Consider the following 22,852-nt stretch of genomic DNA (forward strand, 5'->3'; position numbering starts at 1 on the left):
CTTCCTTCATCTGTGAGAGTACCATTTTGTGAGTCATAATTTAAGTAAATATTAACGCAATAATAGAACAGGGCAAAGAATTGTCTCTGGTCTTGCATTATGCCATGATAGTTTTTGCACACTTACTACTTTGTAACACTACTTGTAGAGAGTAGGGGAGGCATCTCTTCCTGGTCCAAATGGAAGGAAGGAAGGAAAGAAAGAAAGAAAGAAAGAAAGAAAGAAAGAAAGAAAGAAAGAAGAAAGAAAGAGGGAGGGAGGGAGGGAGGGAGGGAGGAAGGAAGGAAGGAAGGAAGGAAGGAAAGAAAGAAAGAAAGAAAGAAAGAAAGAAAGAAAGAAAGAAGAAAGAAAGAGGGAGGGAGGGAGGGAGGAAGGAAGGAAGGAAGGAAGGAAAGAAAGAAAGAAAGAAAGAGAAAAAGAAAAGAAAAAGGAAAGGAAGGAAGGAAAGGAAAGGAAAGGAAAGGAAAGAAAGAAAGAAAGAAAGAAAGAGAAAAGAAAGGAAGGAAGGGAAGGAAAGAAAGAAAGAAAGAAAGAAAGAGAAAAGAAAAGAAAAAGGAAAGGAAGGAAGGAAAGGAAAGGAAAGGAAAGAAATAAAGAAGGAAGGAAGGAAGGAAGGAAGGAAGGAAAGAAAGAAAGAAAGAAAGAAAGAAAGAAAGAAAGAAAGAAAGAAAAGATGACTTTTGTCCATCATCACCATAAATCATGTTGGTACAAAGTAAGAAAGTAGGTGTCCCAAGGGAGTGGGCCAGTGACTGGGTCACGTACCTGGGTGCTTGACTATAGACAAACCTTTTCTGCTGGCTTCTCTTAAGTTGCCAGTTCTCAAATGTCTGTTGTGCTCAGACTTGTAAAATAGTTCAGCTGTTAATGGGGAAGGGACTGAGAAATCAGGGAAGATACTATGTCATTATTACTGTATGTTATGTGTGTCCCTCTGGGGGAAATTTAAAGCGCTGTATTGGCAAGAGCAATTCAACTCTAGCTTTTGAAGATATGGATTTCCTTTCCCAATATTAACGTCGGGTAAATGAACTTATCTGTTACGTCAATGTACTCAACACAGGAAGAGCATGAACTCAGGTACTTCCTTCACCTTAGACGTTTCCCAGATCCCAGTGTCCTCCAGGAAAATCCAGTCACCTAGACAGACCCTTCATGCTCCAGCTTTCAGTAGAAATACCCCTTATGTCCAACCAGAAGAAAGAGAACATTCTTCCTAAGGGAAGGCAGAGAGGGAAATAAACTTTTGTAAGCATTTTCTATGAGCTTCTTCACATCCAATAGCTCAATAACCTTATGAAAATATGCCTAAAATTCTCCAGACTGTTCCCTTCTTTATTGAAAAAAAAAAGAGCTACGTCCTCCTAATTCGTTTTACATAACACCTGGCACAACGAAGTCTTTCACTGGAAGAAATGTAATAAAGACTAGGACAAAGATGAGAATAAGGCAAACAGCAGTCACCTGCTTTCATTTGGCTCAAAGAAAAAAAAGAAAGTGCTCTACCATAAGCGGTACTCAGAGCAACCCTTGCCATGGTACCAAAGCTCAACACAGCGCAGGGGTGCCTGAGTGGCTCAGTCGGTTAAGGGCATGATGTCCCCCCAGTCGGAGGGTTGGAGCCTGTGTGGGGCTCTGTGCTGACAGCTCGGAGCCTGGAGCCTGCTTCAGATTCTGTGTCGTCCTCGCTCTCTGGCCCTCCCCCGCTCGTGCCCCCGCCCTCTCTCTAAGATAAATAAACGTTTAAAAATTTTTTAAGTTCAATATGGTATGATTAAACACAATATTCGAACATTACACTTTTCAAACACCTGAAAGTCATCTTTTGACAGATAACTGGGCATTTTTTGTAGGTTCCTCGGTGTAACTTCCTGAAGTTCCTGCCCTCAACATCATCTGACACTGACCTTAAGGCTGTTACAAAGCCCATAGGATGACCACAGTTCAGTAGGGAGGGAGTCAGAGGAGCCCAATTCCTGTCCTCACAGTACGTGGTAATGCTCTCCATCCCTTCTCTGTCCTGCCCCCTCTGGACTGTAGCTCTTCTGCGTTTGAACTCCGTCTCTGAGCTAATTCTTGTTCTGTGCGCTTGCTTTGCATCTCCTCATGACTGTTTCCGCCGGTCCTGAAGCGCTCTTTCTAGGGAAGGCTGCGTAGGCACACGGGGAATGGGTAGGGGCCTGGTTGCTGTGATGTCATCCAGGCATTTCTTACCCCTGCGCCCTCTTTCTCCTGGGGAAACGGGACCCCCTTCCCCCGAAGATGAATCATTCTGTTGGGAAGGCCAATGTCTCTGTCTTCAACTGGTACAGTGAGGGCACCGAGTCCCTAGCACTTTCATGGATGAGGCTTCTTCTGCGCGCTGACTTCCGACATGAAGCCAGTCAGGTGACAGTACTTGTATTTTCTTCCGAGTGGTGTTCACCTCGGTTGCAACCGCGTGCCCTTGTGATCCTTTCAAACGATCAGTTAGCAGGTTGTCAGAGCTGGAGTAATGTGCTGGGCTCCAAAGTGGCCGCGGAGGAAGGCGCGCACCGGCCTCGGGTGCGTGCGGAGCGCTCCCGCGCCCCCGCGCGCCGCCCTCACCCCTGGGAAGCCTCTGTTCCCTGGTGAAGGAGTGCGCAATCCTGTTTGGGCTAGGCTGTTTTAGAAGGCCTGCTGTTACCTACCAGGCATGGCACGTTACATGTGAGTTTCAGCATTCTGGGCCTCCTCTGTGTGCACACCCCCCCGCGCTTCTCGCCCGTGGCTTCTCGCCCGGGCTGTACCCCAGCACCGTGAACCCCTTCGCTTTTTCCTCCAAGCCCTTCACGGTCTGCGATGGCCGTTTGCAGGTTGGCCACGGAGCCTAAGGTCTTTTTATCCTTGGTGGGCAGCTTGAAAATGAATTTTTCGTTGTGCAGGGTCTCCGCTGGGGCTTGCGCGCATCCCGCAGCTTTGGCGAACGCTGCCGCCCAGGCCCCGGGGCTGGGCGCGAGAGGAGACGGAGAAGTCACTGGGGCGAGGCCGGTGGGTGGCGGACACTTGGCCCCCGAAGGTCCCCGCTCCCACTGCTCGCGCCCAGCGCGGCCGCTGAGGATAAAGGTACCAAACGGCCATCAAGACAGCCAGTTACCATTTGGATGTCCATCAGAAACTATGCAATGTTTGCGGAAGGGTTGGGTCTTATTTGGGGTAACTACTTCGCAGTCTACTTAATATTTGTAAGAAGATGAATCTTTTTTTTTTTTTAATTTGTTTACCAAAAAATGAGACTATTCCTGGTCATGAATCTTCAGGTCTAGACTTGGGGGGGGGGGGGGCTGTGGGGGAGGGTGGAATGTGACCAGAAAGCCTCTGAGGTCTAATGTTGGCGGTGGGGGCGGGCCTTAAAGTTTGGAACCAGACAGATGGATTTGAATTCTGGTCATTTATTGTGCAATCTTTTTTTTATGCTTATTTATTTTTGAGAGAAAGAGAGACAGAGTGCAAGGGGGGAGGAGCAGAGAGGAGACCCAGAATCCGAAACAGGTTCCAGGCTCTGAGCTGTTAGCACAGAGCCCAATGCGTGGCTTAGAATCACCAACCATGACACCATGACCTGAGCTGAAGTTATATACTTAACCAACTGAGCCACCCAGGCACCCCTATTGTGCAATCATAATGCCGATGTCTTCCTTTTGAAAGAATTGCTCAATTGTGTCTGTACAAAAGGCAGGTGAATTTTGGTGACAGTCTGTTATCAGCTGACTCAGGTGGCCACTCCAATTTGGCTGCTGTTCCAGATGTCTTTTTGTTTTTAGAGCAAGTCGACATGCTCTCTGTCATGTGCTATGTAGCTGGGTATCTGGTCAATGCTGCATTATCTATTTGTGTTGGTAAACACCCACAAAAACAGTATTCTTTGAGCTGGTAGGACAAGAAATCCACCTTCCCTGCCCAAGCTCAGGGATATAGAATTCTCCAGTCCTCTGTCACTACTGCCCCTGCAGAGACCAATCATTCTTCCATTTGACAAGACATCATGCTGGCCCACTGTGTTGGCACTACTATGCTGATGTGGACGTGGAAAGCAGGAGTTGCAACCATTCTAGACTCCTGGGTAGGACACCTCTGTATCAGCAGATGGGAAATGAGCCCCTTAAAATTTTAGAGGTCTGCCACCTTAATGACGTTTCTAGGAGTCCAGTGTCTGAGGCATGTCGACAGTGGTTTCCAGTGTTCCCCCTGACCACGGAGAAAGAGGCACCGAGCCTAGCAGGGCTCCTTGGAGTTTGGAGACGACATGTACCTCATTCGCACCTGCTCTTTTGACCCATTTTCTGAATTACCCTAAAGGCTGCCAGTTTTGAGTGGGCCCGCAAAAGAGAAGGATCTGCAACCGGTCTGAGCTGCAGGCGAGCTGCTCCGGGACTTTTGCCAGGTGACTCAGCAGATTAAATGGTGCCCGAGGTGTCTAGGGCAGGTAGGGGTGCTCTGCAGGGCCTCTGCCAGGAGAATCACAGAACACAGCTTTAGGATCTTAAAACACAGCTATACATCCCCTGCAAATTACTTTCTCCTATGAGGAACCGTGTCTAGCTTTTCTGGGGCTCCAGTAGAGACTGAGTGCTTGCCCAGGGACCCCCAAGTTATATATGGCTTGCCTACTCATGATAAATTAGAAGTAGTCTGACCCAGCAGACTACCAAGTTGGGTGTGCACAAGAGCCGTGCATCATCAGCTGGAAAGACACCTATGATACTGAGCCTCTGTAGGACCTACAGGCAAAATAAGTCCCACGAGCAAGATCCCACAACCCACACTCCTAATACACCCTCTTCTTTTTTGGTCATTACTTATGTCCTCGTGGGGAGTTCCGTGTGACTAGTTGACCAAGGAAGAGACTATTTGGGCCAGTTGATACATGGTTCTGCACGATGTGCCAGTGTCCCCAAAAGTAGACAACTGCAGCACCCCAGCCCTATTCCAGGATGGTTCTGAAGGGTTATGGGGATTCCTCCAGGTGGAAGAGCTTTCAAAGGTTGTTCCCTGGATGTTAATTTTCCCCGGAGGAAGACGTGTCCAGAGTTATAGGTCTTCATTGATTTGTGGCTCCATTAATCTGCAACCTGAAATTGGTGACCACTTTGGGCCCCTTAATCCAGGAAAGCAACAGGCACCAGAACTTAGATCAGTGACTGCCCCTGTTTTGTTTTCCTCCCTGTATTCACACTCCCAACTCAGGGCCAGCGACAGAAAGCTACATTTGCTCCCCAGACAGTCACATAAGGTGTCCTGCTCTCTTTAGCCCTCCTCCAGCTTCCCGCGGCCAACAGTCTCCAACCAGCATGGTGTGGAGTCTTGCCTTTTCCCCAGTAAGTGTTCCCAGTGCCCTGCTGCCTCGAGTCTCTGCCAGGGATGGTGGCTCACTGCCTTCAGCAAGCTCCAGCAAGTAGCTGCTGGCTGTCCTTGCCGGAATTGTATTTGTTTACCTCACAGTGTCATCTCCCCTCCCCCGCAAGGCAGAAGAGAAGCCAGAGAAGGACAGGAGAGGGGTTCATGCTCCAGGGAAACACTCAGGACCTGGCTGTGGTTTGGTCTAGGTGGGCAGAGCGTGGCCTGCAGCGGCCAGGCGACTCCCCTTGTCCCCTGGGGCAGTCATGGTTCTGGAGGCAAAGCTCTGCCCCGGGGTGGGGAGGCCGTCCTGGAAGGTTCTGGGCAGCCCAGGCCTGCCGCAGCTGCTCTGGCGTTGGTCTGCGTGAATCACTAGCCTGTCTCCCACGTCAGCTCATTGGGCTCCATAGAGCTGATGATCCTTCATCCCCCACCTGAAGTGTAGTGGGTGTGGCTTGGCCACTGGAAACTCGTTTCATTTCTGCATCGCTGCCTCAGCTGCCCGCCAGGTGAGAGGGAAGTGCTTTCCCTCTGTCTTTGCTTTCAGGTTCATTGGAGTCTTGTTCTGGAAAACCTTGGACAAAGATTTCTGCCTGCAGATTTGAACTTGGACTTCCCGGAGAAGCTCCCAGCGGTCCCCCGCGAGCAGTGGCCCTTGCCGTGGGGAGAGGCGAAGGTCTCACCTTAGGGCAAAGCATCTGTCTGGGCGCTGGAGGTCCCTACGGACACCCCCGGGTCTCCACCACCCCCGCTGACATTGTGGGTAGATGAGAAGCCACCAAAACACAGCGGGGGTTTTGCTGGGTGGTGGATCCTCCAGGCGCTCTCTGTGGGGTGCAGCTTGGGCTCCTGGAGCAGGGGTGCTGGGAGACCCCAAGGGGTCTGGGAGGGGTGGCAGAGGCAGAAGCCGTGGGAACCTGACACAGTGCGTCTGTCTTTGCCATTCTGGCCCGGCCAAGGCTAGCTCTCCCCAAAAGCGAGGAGTTCCTGCTCTGATCTATGCTGGTGGAGAGGTCACTGTTGGCGGTGGGGGCAGGAGGGGCGGGGGTGGGGGGAGGGGCAGGGGTCTTCTTTCCCTGCAAGCTGGGTAGGGAGCTGGCACCCTGTCCCCTGAGCCTCCTCAGGATCTGCCTGGCTCCTCTGAGTGATCTCAGAGTAATCTCAGTTAGGGTGGGAAGGGCTGGCTGCTGAAATTGTGCAGCCTGTGGCTGGCAAAGAGCCCATGCTGTACCTTGGTGGATGGTGAGGACAGCGGCTGTTGGTTAAAACGGCTGAAGGCTCAGGCTTCAGAGTGGTGGCATAGCCCTCAGGCTCGGATCTCTTATAACGCAGGAGCAGATACGTGGCCACTTCCCCATTGCACTTCTGGCCTGTCAGTGAGTCCTGGGTCTCTCCTTCCACGTGTAACCCACGAACACCCCGAATTCAGTCTGCCGAGGGCCCTGGTAGTCGGAGATTGGCTCCATGCAGGGTGTTAGTTCCTCGTATTCATGATCCACAATAATCCACGGAGCCTTCCCAATTTGCTCCAAAGTTCCTCTCTTGCTGGGATTGAGAATGAGAAATTTCTCGAGCAGATTGTCACATTCCATTGACTAGAACTCAATGGGATATATTCCACTCAGTACCCCTCCCGGGGCTCTTTGAGTTTCTGTCCTTCAAAGGCAGGAATCCATTGACCAATGTATACTGGATGACTTCCAGACTCCATACATCCCACCAGGTTGTACTTTGGACCCTGGAAGAGCTCTGGAGGCAGCATGGGGGGTGGGGGGGGGCAGGGAGGGGCTGCCACAGAGGGTATGCAGCTTATTGTAAAAGATGTGTTTGCCACTAAAGCCAAAGTATGCAATCTTGATATTCATGCTAGCACCCAAAAGTGCGTTTTCTGCCTTTAAATCTCTATGGACAATATAGTTCTGGTGACTGCTTGCACCAGAAGGCATCGGCCTTCACCCCTTTTCCTTCCCACCAGAAGTCGCTAGGTGCTCACACACCTCCCCTCCACTAGCACCCTTCCTAGTAAGAGTGTTTCTTCAGCCTCCATCCTTCAAATGTGTCGCTGTGTCGGATGTTCACTGCAATTGGAGTTCAGGGTGTCCTGAGGTCCCCTTACATTTGGGAAAAGCTGGTGAGGAGTTTGGTCTGAATCAGTTCAAAGTTCACCTAATGAACTTGTCTTTATGGCAGAATCAAAAACACAACGCCAGACCAAAAAAACAAATAAGCAAATAAATACTAACAAACTAAGAAGAAAGAAAAAGAAAATAATGAAGGAGAATTTAGAAATGAAAAATAGAAAAAATGAGAAAAAGAAAAAGTAAGTAAATAACCACCAGACCAAAAAAAAAAAAAAAAAACACTGAGGAGGAAACAGCTTATTTTGGTTAAAGTCCCTCAGGTCATTGAAAAGCTGCTTCCTGATCTACAAGGGTCAAGCCCAGCCAGGAAACGGGTTTGGTCCTTGGAATTCTTAAAACAATAGCTCCGTGTGAGGTCATAGGAAGAAACGGACCTGTCAAGGCGGAGGATAATCCACAGTGATTTTCTCATTTTTTGGTCTCAAAAATCCCTCAGGCTTTTACAAATGTTAAGGACCCCAAAGAGCTTTTTGACTCTGTGGGTTCTAGCAAATTACCCTTACCTTATTAGATGTTAAAACCTGTAGGATCCTTCAGTGGCCTTTTCTAGTTTGAAAATCGGCCACTGTTTTCGGCTTTTGAAGAGTCGTGATGTCTACACTCAAAATTTCAATTCCTTTTTAAAGTCTGAAGGACTGGTCTCAAATGATTCCACAACTTACGTAGTGTTGTGATACTGGGTGAAAATGTCCTGTTACATAACACACAATAAAATACATTATTAACATCTATAAAGCTGAGGGGAAGCTATGGCTGTCGTATTTTCATTTCCTATTTACGGTTTAGCCCAGTTTCTTTGGGGTGGAGCCCTGCCTCCTCACACCTCACACCTCAGAGCTCTGCCTACCTCCCACTTCTGCCTGGAACATTCCGAGAGTCACATGGCTCCTTCCACGCCTCATGCAAGCCTTTGCTGTAACACCTCATCTACCTGTTGGGGTCTTACAACATCTCTTACATGTCTTACCTGCCACTCCTATCCAAAACTTTATATTATGGAAGTTTTCAAATATCTACAAAATTAGAAGAGTGTAAAGGCCCTTCGGTAGGAATCTATCCTCGCACATCGATCATCAGCCACATTTTTGCAATCTTGGTTTATCCACAAATATTTCAGCCCGCGTCTTTCAATTAGTTACATTTTAGAAACATAGCTACCATGACATCCTCAGATGTAACAAATTAACAGTATCACATACCAGTTCATATTCAAATTTCCCTGTTATCTGAAAGATGTCTTGTTACAGTGGATAAGTTTGAATAAAAGTCCAAACAAGGTACGCACGTTGCTTTAAAACTTTTCCATAGCAATGTCATCATTCAAATTACAATGCATTTTACATGATGGCTTAATGTCTGTCTCTCCCATTAGAATACCAGCCTCATGCAGAGATTTTTGTTTTTGTTTTTTGTATCTTCAACACCTAGAATCGTTCTTCACATGCAGTAGTTATTCAATATTTATGGAAGGAAGGAAGGAAGGAAGGAAGGAAGGAAGGAAGGAAGGAAGGAAAGGAGGGAGGGAGGAAGGAAGGGAGGGAGGAAGGGAGAAGGATGTGAGGACTATGCTATGTAAACCTGGCCACATTTGTGAGTTTCTAGCTCTAAAACTTTGGACAGCTTCTCAGAGTCTCACATTTCCCATCTTTAAAATGGGACTAATAACGCCTGACTTTGCACAGTGTTTGTGAGAATGAGATGAAGTATGAGTGCGGTGCCTGGAGCTACTATGTTTTATTTTTCTCCAACTTAAAGGTCTTGAGATTATCTCGGGGTTAGGCTAAGCCCTAAATCCAATGACAGTGTCCTTGTGACAGAAAAGGAGAAGACGCAGGGCCACACAGGAAGGAGACCATGGGGAAGTGGAGGCGGAGACCGGATAATGCAGCCACAGGTCCAATAACACCGGGAGCCACCAGACACTACGAGAGGCAGGGATGGATTCTCCCCAAGAGGCTTCGGAGGGAGTCTGGCTCCACAACACCCTTGATTCTGGCTTGTGGCCTCTAGAACTAAGTGAATACATGTCCGTGGCTTCGAGCGACCATGCTGGGGATGGTTTGCTATGGCAGCCAGCACAGAGCACCATGGAGCAGTTAAGAATCCTGGAGATCAGGAAATCTCACCGGGTTGACTTTAACTATGGGGGAATGCTCTAGCTTTTCGATCAAGTACTGCCGTTCCCGAGCTATCACGTGCATGGTGCCGTGCCAGGCAGACCAGGAAATCACAGGGGTCCGGCACACTGCCTCTGCCCACAGGAGACCTGGGGAGAGAGGGCACACGTTGAAATTGTAAAGGAAGAGAAGGACAGTGTCGTGGGTGAGCGAAGAGCTTGCATTCTGGCGTCAAAGATAATATGCAAGTTTCAGCTCTCCTGGGAGATTTTGGGGAGGATTTCTCAGCTTCCCTAAGCCTCAATCTTCTCATCTATAAAAGGGCAATCATAACCAGGCTGGCCTTAGAGGCAGGGTCATCCCTAGGCTTTGTAGGCCGGAGGCAAACATTTGTGCGGGTGCCCCGTGTAGATAAACAACATGGGTCTTCCCAAGTAAGCCGGCACCACTCTGGCAGCCCAATCCCACACTGTCCCTCCAAAGAAATGCTGCTCTGGGCAGCAGAAAGGGTTTGCTCTCCCCCTTCTGGGACCCTGGGGCGACCCCACGGATGCAAGTTTCAGATCTCTTTGGCTGGTTGACCTACCCTTGTGTAAATGGAACTGCCACGCTGCTGGTGAGGGACCTAGAAAAGTGTGAGGTCTGGGCCCTTCATCTGCCTATATATCTGCTCCTGGGCATCATGAAAATGGAAAGGCATCATTTTATTTTTAGTTTCTCTAGATGTTTATTTATTTTTGAGAGAGAGACAGAGACAGAGCATGAGCATGAGCAGGGGAGGGGCAGAGAGAGAGGGAGACACAGAATCCGAAGCAGGCTCCAGGCATTGAGCTGTCAGCACAGAGCCCGAGGCGGGGCTTGAACTCATGAGCCACAAGATCATGACCTGAGCTGAAGTCGACGCTCAACCGACTGAGCCACCCAGGCGCCCCGGAAAGGCATCAGTTTCACAAAGCGTCCAGGTGATTAGCACGGCTACTAGCACATAGTAATCTCTCCGAAAGAGTAGCTGTTATTATCACCGAGAGCAATAAGGCAGTAATTCCTGTACAGATTTATCAGAGCAGTTTCAGGGAGCAGTAGCCCACTGGCTGGGGGGTGGAGGGCTGAGACAAGGTGCCATCAGACAGAGGAGCTGTGACATGGCCTTGAAAGGCCAGCCCCAGAACAACAGGAAGCAGTTGTTATTAAAGAGGTGTGGCCTGAGTGCCATAGACCAGGAAGAACAGGAGGCTTTTCAGTGGCCAGCTACCAGGGGAGGGGGCAGAGGCTGGCAGGAGCCAAAGCCCAGAGGCCAGAAAGTTCAGGAGGGTGTTCAGGGAGCGGCGGGGAAACTGGCCCCCTGTCCAGTTGGAGCACATGTTTGGTGCAGACAGTGCAACTGCAGACAGCAGTCTTAGGAGAGGGCGTGTGGTTCTCTCAGCACCCCCTGGAGTGTGCACCGCTCGCCCCAACTAAGGGGAGTCTCCAGGGGCTGCTGAGCCAGCGGTGGGGAGTCTGTGCAAACAGGCAGTGCGATGCGTCTGTTCTAGTGATGAGGGAGCAGAAGGCAAGCTGAGGGCAAATCACAAGCTAACATCCCGTAACCCCCCCCCACCACCCCCAGGTGGATCTACGTGTGACACTCCTCAGGCAATCCCGGCTGCTGCCCAAGAACAAAGGAAAGGGAAAAACAAACGGTTAGCTGATAGAGATCACAGCCATGCGGGATTCATCTCCACCAGTTTACAACTGTCTTAATGATTTATAAGAAAAAAAGCAATCTTATCAGTAGCCAGACCTCCAGAGACCTAAAGACTCAATTTCCTGGAGCCCTAACATCACCCTCCCCTCCATAGGATAGAAAATCTTCCATAATCACTCACCCCTCACACATATAATGTAGCTCTTTCTGTCCCTGGGTCCTGTTCCCATGCTATAATAAAAACTATCTTTTTGCACCGAAAACACCTCAAGAATTCTTTGTTGGCCATTGGCTTCAGAACCCCACTCCCAACCACATCAGTTTGGCACCCAGTTGTGGGAGAGGCCTGAGTTTTATCATCTGGACTCTGAGCTTCGGTGTAAACTTGGTGAGTAATTCCTCTTCTCTTCCTTTACTTTGACTTCAGGGGCTTTTTAACGAGTATAGTCTTATTGGAACACTTTGACTCAGGCTGCAATCCTCTAGCCCATGGCTACTCTACGGGGAGGAGAAAGCCCACCTTTTGGCTGGAAATTAGTACCCTGGCCAGAATGGTAATAAGACCCCAAAACTTGATGCCCTCTCTTTACTCCTGTCTTTATATAAAGTTGTCTGTCTTGAGCAAGGGACAGCCACCTAAGTCACCAGGTCGGCTGCTTATCTTAAGACTCCCAAGTGAGGTTTCCTCCTCGTTGGTCTAATGTGATCCCCTCCACATCCCTGGTCTAGCCACTTCTGCCTCCAGACCGCCACTCAGAGCCGGCCGAAACCCATACCTGACTGAATTAAAACCCACCCGGGGACCGTTTCCTAGAGAAGCTGGCGATAAACACTACATGTGTTGGAATGTCGCTTAGATCATGATGGATTTCTGTCCTTACTGTTTTCCATCAGTGTGCCCTACTGACTAGATTACAAAATGGGGTAATTTCCCTTTGTAAAACTTTTCTAGTCTTTCTCATGGGTTAAAAATGGCAAGTCTTCAAGGCAAGGCAAATGATAGTATTTTGGTCTTCACTGGCACCCATTTGTAGCCCAGGATACAGTGGGGAAGCATAGGGGTTCTAGCTAGCATCCCTCCTACAGGCCCTTTACAGCAGGATGATGGTCAATAGTAATTTCATTCAAGGGACACCTTGGGTCTCTTTGACACCAGGAACCTCTGACATATCCTGCATGAGATACCACCCAGTAGTTGCGGGGGGGGGGGGGGGGGGGAGGGCGGATTTTTGGTAATGGACTTTCCCTACTTTTCTAGGAGCATGGGATCTTTTCCTTCAGTCCCCCAGGACTCTCCCTTGTAATGCCTTTTAACTCACTGGAATCAATTCAGATTGCAAGATCTAAGAACAAAAAAATTGATCTGCTCTGTAACATTGCATGGCCTCAGTACTCCTAGGAGTTGAGGAAAAATGGCCCATTAGTGGGACATTAAGCTTCAGTACGATCTATCACTTAGATCTCTTCTGCAAGACGCAGGGAAAATGGACTGAGGTGCCCTATGACCAGACCTTCATGGCCCTAAATCAGGATCCCGATCTAAAGGCCTTCGCAGAATGTGTCTAACCACCAACCAGGTTGATAAGCCCCCTCTGGACAAACTAGATGATGACTGTCTAAATAGGTCCCTTCCTCCTACTGGAGGAATCACTGGCCAGTCCAGACAAAGAGGACACTGGCTCTGTTGCTGTCCCTCCTCCTTATAAACCCCAAGACCCCTCTGCTCCCAGCCCAGATGGACACATCAGGAGCAGGATGCCGTATCTTCCAGGAATCCCACCTAAGTTTGGAATGCAACCTCTTAGGGAGGTTGCTAATGGAGAAACACATGGCACAATCAGAGTCCTCATCCTGTTCTCCATGGCAGAACCAGCTTAGATAAAACAACAATTAGGATGATATTCTGAAAACCCTTCTCAATTTATTGAGGGCTTTCAACAATTATCTATTATGTTTGATTTGATCTGGCAATATATATAACATAATAACTCATTGTTGCACCCCTGAGGAGAAGAACCATAACTGTGCAGCGGCTCAAGAGTTCACGGATAATCTGTCAACAAGAGATAGGAAAGGTTATCCTGTAGGGGGCGCTGCTGTCCCAAATACTGAACCACACTGGAATTACCAAGAGGCTAGTAGACAGGGAAGGGAGAGATGAGGTCATAGGATCATTTGTTTAATAGAAGGGATGAAAAAAAAATTCTCTAAACCTGTAAACTTTGGTAAAATTCAGGAAGTTAGTCAAGTAACTGATGACAATCCAGCTCTATTTCAGCGTCTGGACCCAACCTCACCTGAAGGGAAACTATACTAAGCATGCATTTTATAAGTAACAGGTGCATTTTAGAAGCACCTGACATCTGCCAAAAACTGACTAAAATGGCTGTAGGCCCTCAACCCCCAACGCAGTGCCTAGTAGAAGTAGTGACCGGAGTCTTTAATGATAGAGATGTGGTCTTAAAACAAGAAAAGGACTGGAGAGCTAAATTGCAGGGTAAAATATGGGCTCAAGTATTGGCTGCCACTATTGTGGATTCCCCACAACACCAGACTCACCAGGGGCTGAAGAAAAAGCCAGTATCACACCAAGGATCAGGTAAGGCCCCATGCTATGGGTGTGGCCAAATTGGACATCAAAGAAAAGAATGTCCGAAAAAATGCTTTCCCCCAGGACCATGTCCTGTCTGTGAGAAAAAAAGGACTTTGGAAGAGAGACTGTCCTCATCTCCAGAGAGAGGGGAGGACAGGAACTCACTTCCCTGCTGGAGAGCAGGAGCCTGGGGTCCGGCATGACGTGGTGGTGGCCCTGAGGCTGGTCCCACTCCCTTTGACATCAGAGCCCTGGGTTACCCTGGATGTGGAAGGTGAGTTTGCCAACTTTCTTATCGATACAGGAGCCACTCACTCTGTTCTTACTCAGGACTCTGGCCCTACTTGTCTTTGTAACCATGAAATTGTTGGCACAGAAAGGGAAACTAAATCGTGCTGTCAGACAATGCCTTTGACCTGTAAATATCAAAGTCAATCAGTTACTCATGTTTTTCTAATCCTTCCATCTTGTCCCATGCCATTACTTGGATGAGACTTAACGTATAACCTGGGAAGCAGGTTTGTTCTTACAAAAGAAGGGGACAGCTTGTACTCTTCCACACCCGGAGAGCTAAAACCTTACCCTGACATCCCTTCTAATATCTGCAAGGAAGTAAATCCACAGGTCTGGGATTGCGATGTCCCAGGATGGGCTCTTAAAGCCCAATAAGTAAGGGGTGCCTGGGTGGCTCAGTCAGTTAAGCTCAGGTCATGATGTTGCCGTGCTGACAGCTCAGAGCCTGGAGCCTGCTTCAGATTCTGTGTCTCCCTCTCTCTCTTCCCCTCCCCTGCTCGTGTTCTGTCTCTGATGTTAAAAAAAAATTTTTTTAATGTCTTGGTGATATCTCCCTGCCTCAAGGGACTATAGTTCAATATGTGGATGATATTTTAATCTGTAGTCCCATAAAAGAAATGTCTGATAACAATTCTAACTTTACTTAATTTCTTGGCAGACAGAGGGTATCACGTCTCCCCTAAAAAGGTGCAAATATATAAACAGAAAGTACAATATTTGGGAAATGCGCTAACACCAGGTCACCGTACCCCATCTAATGACAGGAAAAAGGCTATATTAGATCTTGTACCCCAACCTAAAGAAAAACAACCCCGTACTTTCCTAGGTATTGGCAGATTTTTTGCTGCCCTCAGATTCCTGGATTTGGGCTCTTAGCCAAACCATTGTATGAATTAAAGGCCTTGAGGAGGAAGCTTTACTTGGGACTTAAAGCCCAGCGGACGGCCTTTCAAATGTTAAAAGCTGAACTCGGCTTTACCAAACTTAGAAAAACCTTCCACCTCACAAGTAGCAGAAACACAGGGACAAGCTTTGGGGGCTCTTACCCAGAAGTGAGGAAAGGAAACAAGACCCGTGAACTAGTTTTCAAAGTCACTTGACAATGTAGCTCAAGGGTGGCCAGCCTGTCTTCCAGCAGTGACTGCAACAGCTCTCCTGGGAGAAGAAGCTTCAGAACTTACCATGGGACAAGCCCCTGACAGTATGACTCCACATCAGGTCCAGGGTGTCCTAGAGACCAAGGGCCACCAATGGATGGTGGGACGCCCACTTCCTAAATACCAGGCTGTGCTTTTAGATACTCCGGAAATAATACTTACAACCTGTCCAACTTTGAACCCAGATACCCTGATGCCCGGGCCTGACCACCATTCTCCTGGGTGAGACCGTGACCACTCACAGATTTTTCATCTTGTTTATTCCACCCGATCAGACTTCAAAGATTCCCCTACTGAAAATGTAGATGACAGTGGGATTACTGATGGTGGTGAAAGGGCGGGCCTACGCCAGCCGACTCCATCTTGTTCTGTGTCCTTCACCTTGACCACACCTCCTCCCCTTGAGTAACCCACCAGCTCACCTGCCTAACAGGACTCGGACCCTTCCCCAGCCAATCGGCTGAGGCCACAGCCGTTACCTCACCAACTGCCCCTAGGCCCCAATAAAACCTTTGTCCTTTTGAAACTCGCTCTCTCTCCCCGGTATCTCACCGCTGTGTCGGTGCAGGTAGGGGATTGAGCTCGAGCTAGCTCGAATAAAGGCTCTTTTGCTTTTGCATCGGACTCGACTCGGCTCCCTAGTGGTCTTTGGGGATCACGACTTCTGGGCATAACAGCAGTAGCCTCATCGATAAGGGAGAGAGAAAAGCTGGACAGACTACAGTTTAATTAAGGCCATTGAGGCAAAAACCCTTCCAGTAAAAACCTCTGCTCAAAAGGCTGAATTAATAGCACTTAACTCATGCTCTTCAACTGGCAAAAGGCCTGACAATGAATATTTATACTGATTCCAAATATGCTTTTCTGGTGCCACCTTCCCGGTGGAGCAACCTGGAAAGAAAGGGGAGTGTTATCAAGCCATAACTCCCCAATCAAATATGGGCCTGAAATCATTACTCTTCTTGAGGTGGTCCACCTACCAAAGGAGGTAGTTGTAATTCACCTTGAAGGACATCCAAAGGACATGACCTTAGAATTTAAGGAAGCAATCTGGCAGACTGTGCGGCCAAACAGGCAGCACAAAATAAACAAATATTAAGTTTGATACCAGCCTCAACGCCAAAAAAGTCCATAGACTTTTCAGTCTATTCAGACCAGGAAATTCGCATAGCCCTGGAACGAGGATATTGCAAAAATGCACGGGACTGGCTTGTTACTAATGAAGGGAAAGTCTTTATACTCAAAAATAACCAATGGAAGGTAATACGGGGTTTACACCAGGCTACTCATTTGGGCAAAAATGCTTGAAAGCTTCTAATTAAAAATATATTTGATGGAGTAAACTTAACGACTACAAGAAACAGGTCTGCTGATCCTGTATTGTTTGTGTCCTAGTAAAAATCCGGGAGGCACATTCCACCCTCCCCCACGTCTGAAACCAATCCAAAGGCGTGGATCATATCCAGGAGAGGGCTGGCAGCTTGGTTTCACACAAATGCCTCCTTGCAAAGGCTGTAAGTTCCTACTCATGTTTGTGGGTACTTTCGCTGGATGGATTGAGGCCTTTCCGCAAAAAAACTGAAAGAGCCATGAAAGTAACCAAAGTTTTGTTGTGAGAAATTATTCCTAGATTTGGCCTTCCACAATCCTTCCAAAGTGACAATGGTCCTTCTACTGAGCAAAAACTCAACAATAGCACAAGCTTTAAAAATTAAATATTTTCAGGGGCGCCTGAGTGGCTCAGCCGATTAAGTGTCCGACTTTGGCTCAGGTCACGATCTTGTGGTTCGTGAGTTTGAGCACCACATCGGGCTCTGTGCTGCCAGCTCAGAGTCTGGAGCCTGCTTCGGATTCTGTGTCTCCCTCTCTCCCTGTCTCTTCTCCGCTCACGCTCTGTCTCTCTCTCTCGAAATAAATAAACATAAAAATTGTTTTTAAAAATTAAACATTTTCGATGTTCAGCCTGGCATCCACAGTCCTCTGGGAAGGTAGAGAAAACTAACCATACTTTAAATGTTTTTTTAATGTTTATTTATTTTTCAGAGAGAAAGAGAAACAGAGTGTGAGCACTCAGGAAACCAATGAGCAAACTAAAGTGTCTTCTTACTCCTGTGCACCTGTAGAAGATCTTAAATTCCTCTCCAGATGATGATGAAGATTGCATATTTTCTCTTTGTTTTCACCTATCTTTGCTGACAACTCCTTTCTACAAGGGGCTGAACTACAAAATCAGACAGCTTGTTGGGTATGTGAAGTTTTGCCCACGTCAAGTACATCCGGGCCTCCCTGGTGGGTTTCCCCTTTACAAGGCACTGATTGACACTCTCTATATACTTATATTTCAGAAATAATACATAATGATACTATGTTTCATGATAAATCTATCACTAATCAGAATGTTTCTTCCTGACCCATGATCAATAGGACATGGAACTTACCAGGACATAACCAGACTTTTTCATACCCTCAAACTATTAAAATATTGGCTAACTTTACAAACCCACAAATTGATTCCTGCCAACAAGTGCCTAAGTTCCAAAATGCTACTTATCGCTATACCGCGGATGGCATATATCAAATTTGGGATGCATATTTATGGCTCATACCCACCACTGGATAGCTCAGTCAAAGGTCAATTTTATGCTGGGAGCAAAGAAATCATACATATGATACCTGGGCAAATAGCATGTGACATTTAGGATGGCTGTCATTAGAAAGTTGTTCTCACACCATTTTGCTTCAGGCTGCTGACTGGTTTGCTGCTGGTTGGATAAGGCGACCTGGAATCAGATGGCCAGCTTGAAACGAAAGACGCTGGTTATGTGGGATAACCTGTGACTCTGGCTTCCTCCAAGGTGGACAGGTCGTCCTACCTCAGGTTTTGCCTGGACTCATGGGTGTGTTATGAAAACCGTCACTACCCCAGCTAATTTTCCCAATTGAAAACAAAGATGGACATGGTCTGTTTTCCAATGGCATGATCATTTGGTGTCCATTTTTGCTCCATTTGTAATTTGAAAGTGCAATTTGGCTTATGGAAGCCCTTACTAAATACACCCTAAAGGCACTCGCTGATTCACAGAACAGCTTCTCCTTATGTAATACTGAAGTCGCACAGATACACAAAGTGGTTCTACAAAACAGAATGGCTTTCAATGTCCTAACAGCAACACAAGATGGCGCATGTGCCATTATTAAAAGAGTGCTGTGTATACATCCCAGATTATCAAAAATGTCACAGGGCTATTAAAAGATATGAAGGATCAAACTGAGGTCCACAAGATCCCTCTCTCTCTCTCAATGATTGGTTACATTCCTGGTTTGGAGAGAGTTATGGCCAACTACTAAGTGTCTCTTTGTTGGACTTCTCATCTTTATAGCCACATTAATCCTAATATGTTGGCTTCCAGTGCTATGACTCCTGCCATCATTCCAGAAATCAAAAATGCACTTTTGTTCTTCAAAATTTTCTAAGATGAAAAGGCATTCAGTTTTAGGAGGCACTGCATACAGGCTCACATAGTAGCGACTGAGTTAGGCAAAAAGGAGGGATAGTTGTGAACTGTGAGGGCTTTGTCATGTGTCAACTTGACTAGACTGAACCGTTTCCCAGAATTTCCTTCTCTGCATGTTCCCAGCCAGGGTGTGTCAGGACACATCTTTTGTATGCGACTTGGGGGGTAGAAAAGAAGTCATTTTGCTTGTGATGCTTGGAAGGGCAGGGCAGGTGTTTTTGTAGCTCATGGCACACTGTTGCTAATCTTCTGGCTCAAACCCTTGGTGTGCCAGACCCACAACTCTTCCACCTTGTCCTGGATCCTCCTTCAGCTTCTCCGAGTCTTGGGCCAGTGTGCTCTTAGCTCCTTGCTAAGGACACCAGCTTCTCCTCCAGAAGAAATTGGGAAGCAGTGACAGCTGGCTTGGAATCCAGTCCATTGCTGTGGGGATGCAGAGTGCATGGCCCCAGACTGTCCCTTTCTCCCCGTGTCACGTCCACCTTCCTTTCTCCACTGCCCGCATGCAGACTTTATGCTCCAGCATCAGACAGGAAGACAGGAGCCCCACAGAGGCTGTTTAGCCAGATCTCACAACTGCGTAAAACCAAATTCCTATAAGATATACATATATATACCTCCCAGGGGCTCCATTTCTCTCACTGAACCCCGACCAATAATCAGACACACTTCGTGAAACCAGGGACTCAGAAATTCATGGATCTAGTTTTATTTCTGCCAATTCTAGTCTTGACAATTATTTTACCCTTTTAGGCTTCAGTTTATTTAAAGTATGTAAGTTTTACCAAGGGATCCATTTACATCCCATCCCAACTCAGAGGCTATCAAACCGCCGAAGTATGCCAGGTGCTTCAGCAAGAACCCTCTAACTGCAGTGAACGAAGGCTTTGTTATGACTTCATTCATTTCCACGTTATCGCCAGCCCTCAACCTCCAAGTTTGTGTGACAGCATTGCCAGCTCAGGTCACAGTGTGACCTTTCTATTCCAAAGCATCATTGTGGAGAGAAAGTTCACCTACAAAGGGCAGTGTTTGAAAATGGAGGTGCTGGGCAGGGCTCAGAAAAGATAGGGTGAGAGGAGTGTGGATGTACTTGGGCCCATCATTTAAGGAAACACTCACACTAAAGGTCATGCGTGCGAGGGCAGTGTTTATACCACCCTGAGACCGAGCGTCTCCTTAAATTTTGCACCGTAGGTCCTCACTCACCTGCCCTAGCCCCAGTTCTGGTTCTGGAGTCAGACCACCGGGACTGAATCAAAGTTCCATCGCTTGCAAATTGATCTTCTGCAGGTATTTAATCCCTTTTAGTCTGCTTCCTGATCTCTACAAAGGGGATAATCACAAGACATATTACAAAGCTGTTTCAGAGAGGAAATACAATGGTATATGCAGAACAATTAAAAGAATTCGTAGAGCGTGGTTAAGGATCAATAAATGCTAGCTATCCTTACTTTTATTTGTATTCTATTCAAATATTAGAGGTATAGAACCATGCTTCACACATGGTTGAAATCAATAAATATTGACTGAATTAACAATGACGAGAAATGATGGATGCAGGGTGGATGGATGGATGGATGGACAGAATATGTTTTCCGAGTTCAGTTTCCCTGAATTTCCCCTCAGCACTCAAGAAAAAAATAGACAAAACTTAGGGAACCATCATTGATCCATTATTGATGATTATTTTTAAGCAGAGGAAATCACTTAGAAGGTGCTTTTCTGCCCATGACTGGGTTTGGGGCTGTGACTGGGAGCAGCGGGTGCCTCCCTTCATTCATGCATTCCTTCCAGGTAAACAAGGCAGACACTGCAGTTTGAAACCCCCCTCCACGCCCCAGTGTCTTTTATTCTATGGTCATTTTTACACAAATAACAGTCCCTTCCCACTCTCCTTATGGGAGCATGCCCCCACTTGTTGTTTTGGTTTTGTTTATTTTGAGAGAGCAGAGAGACAGACAGACAGACAGACAGACAGACAGACAGACAGAATCCCAAGCAGGCTCCACACTCTCAGCACAGAGCCCAACGCAGGGCTCGATCTCATGAACCACGAGATCATGACCTGAGCCGAAATCAAGAGTCAGACGCTTAACCGACCGAGCCACCCAAGTATCCCTGGTTTGTTTTGTTTTTAAGGGATCCAGTCTCTCTTAGCTGAATTACAAAGCTGACTTGAAAATACAGAACACTGCATAAAAGTGGAGGGCACGGTGATGTCTTGAGGACCAGTTCTACAAATCTGCCTCTTTTCTTCAGTCCCTCTCTCCTGGGTCAGAATAAATCTTTGTGTAAATCAGGCTCAGGGCCAAGAGTCTCCAAGACACCAGCAAGAGGGTGACAACAAGAGAAAGAATGATTCTTACCAAAGTAATTTACTGAGTTTCTTTCTCAGGCAGTATGTATTATCAAGGGTGGTTTAATTTTCTCAGTTCTAATGATGTCCCATCTACACAGGAAGAGAGAGAAGAGGGGACAAGGCTTGTGGTCTCCTTATATAAGACCTCTGACAAGCAAGAGAGGCCGTGCTAGACTGACTCCAAAACTCAAGTCCAAAACAAGAATAGCTGGGATGTCGTCACTGTGTCCAGAAGGCCTACAAACAAGACTGAGGAGAGAACTCTCTCTCTGCTTCAGTGTGTCAGGGGCTCTGGAGGAGGCCTGCATAATGGCCACGCAATCACAAAATGGAATTAACATTGATCAGCGGCTTACAATTTGCCAGGCACCAAGCTTTTTTTTTTTTTTTTTTAAATTTCATTTAATCCTTATACAAACAAATATGATAAGCATCAGAGGCAGAGAGAGGTTAAGTAACTTTCCCAAGGACACACAGCTAGAATATTGCCCTACTTTACTTCAGGTCTAGAGGACTCAATAATTAGATTATGTTAGTTTGGAATATTAGCCAAAAAAAGTAGAATTATAAAGACAGGCCCCAAATAGTTCTTCATGCTTTGGAAAAGGCAAGAAATCTCACAGAATAGAATTAAACTGTGAAAAATATAAAGTTTAGGTTAAAAAAAGTACTAATAGAAGCACATAGAATATATATCATTGATACAAACATTCAAATTATATGAATATAGGGCTGCCTGGGTGGCTCAGTCAGTTAACCATCTGACTCTTGATTTCAGCACAGGTCATGATCTCATGGTTGGTGAGTTCCAGCCCCGAGTTGGGCTCTGCTGATTGTGAATCCTGCTTGGGATTCTCTGTCTCCCTCTCTCTCTGCCCATCCCCTGCACATGCTCTCCCTTTTCTCAAAATAAATAAACTTAAAAAAACACAGATTATATGGATATATAACAGAATATTATGTAATGTGTGATAGAATGTCCACTTTTACATATTATATATAAAATATATTCTGATAATAATACAAATACTATACAATATTCTGATACATTTTTATTGTATATGTGATATTTAAATATTGCTATAACAATACTGTATTTACATATAAATATTTATACTATATAATATAAAATAATGCTAATTTTAAATATTATATGTAATATTTAAAAGAATACACAAGCATGTTCTAAATAAATTAATAGTATATTATATCAAATATATTATAAAAGAATATACAATGGAAACAGACAGAATGGAAGAGATTTTTGTCAACTGTTTTACCGCAACTCATATAAAATATGCTTAAGAACATGGCTTATGTGGGGGTGCCTGGGTGGCTCAGTCAGTTAAGCGTCAGTCTTAGCTCAGGTCATGATCTCACAGTTCGTGAGTTTGAGCTCTGCATCGGGCTCTGTGCTGACAGCTCAGAGTCTGGAGCCTGCTTCTGATTCTGTGTCTCCCTCTCTCTCTGCCCCTCCCCCGCGCTCTCTCTCTCTCTCTCTCTCTCTCTCTGTGTGTGTGTGTGTGTCTCTGTCTCTGTCTCTCTCTCAAAAATAAATAAACATTAAAAAAACAAAGAACATGGCTTATGTGAAGGATCAGTTGTTCCCTAGAAGATCACGTACCCCCAGAAAA

The 22,852-nt window shown here is 46.7% G+C and overlaps 2 long non-coding RNA genes across 2 annotated transcripts in view; both read right to left on the reverse strand.

Annotated features, from left to right (window-relative positions):
• LOC123576396 overlaps positions 1 to 10,367 on the reverse strand; it is a 29,383-nt gene extending 19,016 nt beyond the window's left edge. The window contains exons 1-2 of the long non-coding RNA XR_006701362.1: positions 8,000 to 10,367; positions 1,094 to 1,216 (exon numbers count right to left, since the gene is read on the reverse strand). This is a non-coding gene — a long non-coding RNA (uncharacterized LOC123576396). The remainder of the gene's footprint in view (positions 1 to 1,093; positions 1,217 to 7,999) is intronic.
• Positions 10,368 to 17,365: 6,998 nt separating this feature from the next.
• On the reverse strand, positions 17,366 to 21,971 carry LOC123577473. The gene is made up of 3 exons (XR_006701861.1): positions 21,226 to 21,971; positions 20,066 to 20,182; positions 17,366 to 18,121 (listed from the first exon to the last, which is right to left on the reverse strand). It is a non-coding gene; the product is annotated as an uncharacterized LOC123577473 (long non-coding RNA).
• Positions 21,972 to 22,852: the final 881 nt, after the last annotated feature.

Source organism: Leopardus geoffroyi, chromosome D2, assembly GCF_018350155.1.
Source record: "Leopardus geoffroyi isolate Oge1 chromosome D2, O.geoffroyi_Oge1_pat1.0, whole genome shotgun sequence".
Lineage (NCBI taxonomy): Eukaryota > Metazoa > Chordata > Mammalia > Carnivora > Felidae > Leopardus > Leopardus geoffroyi.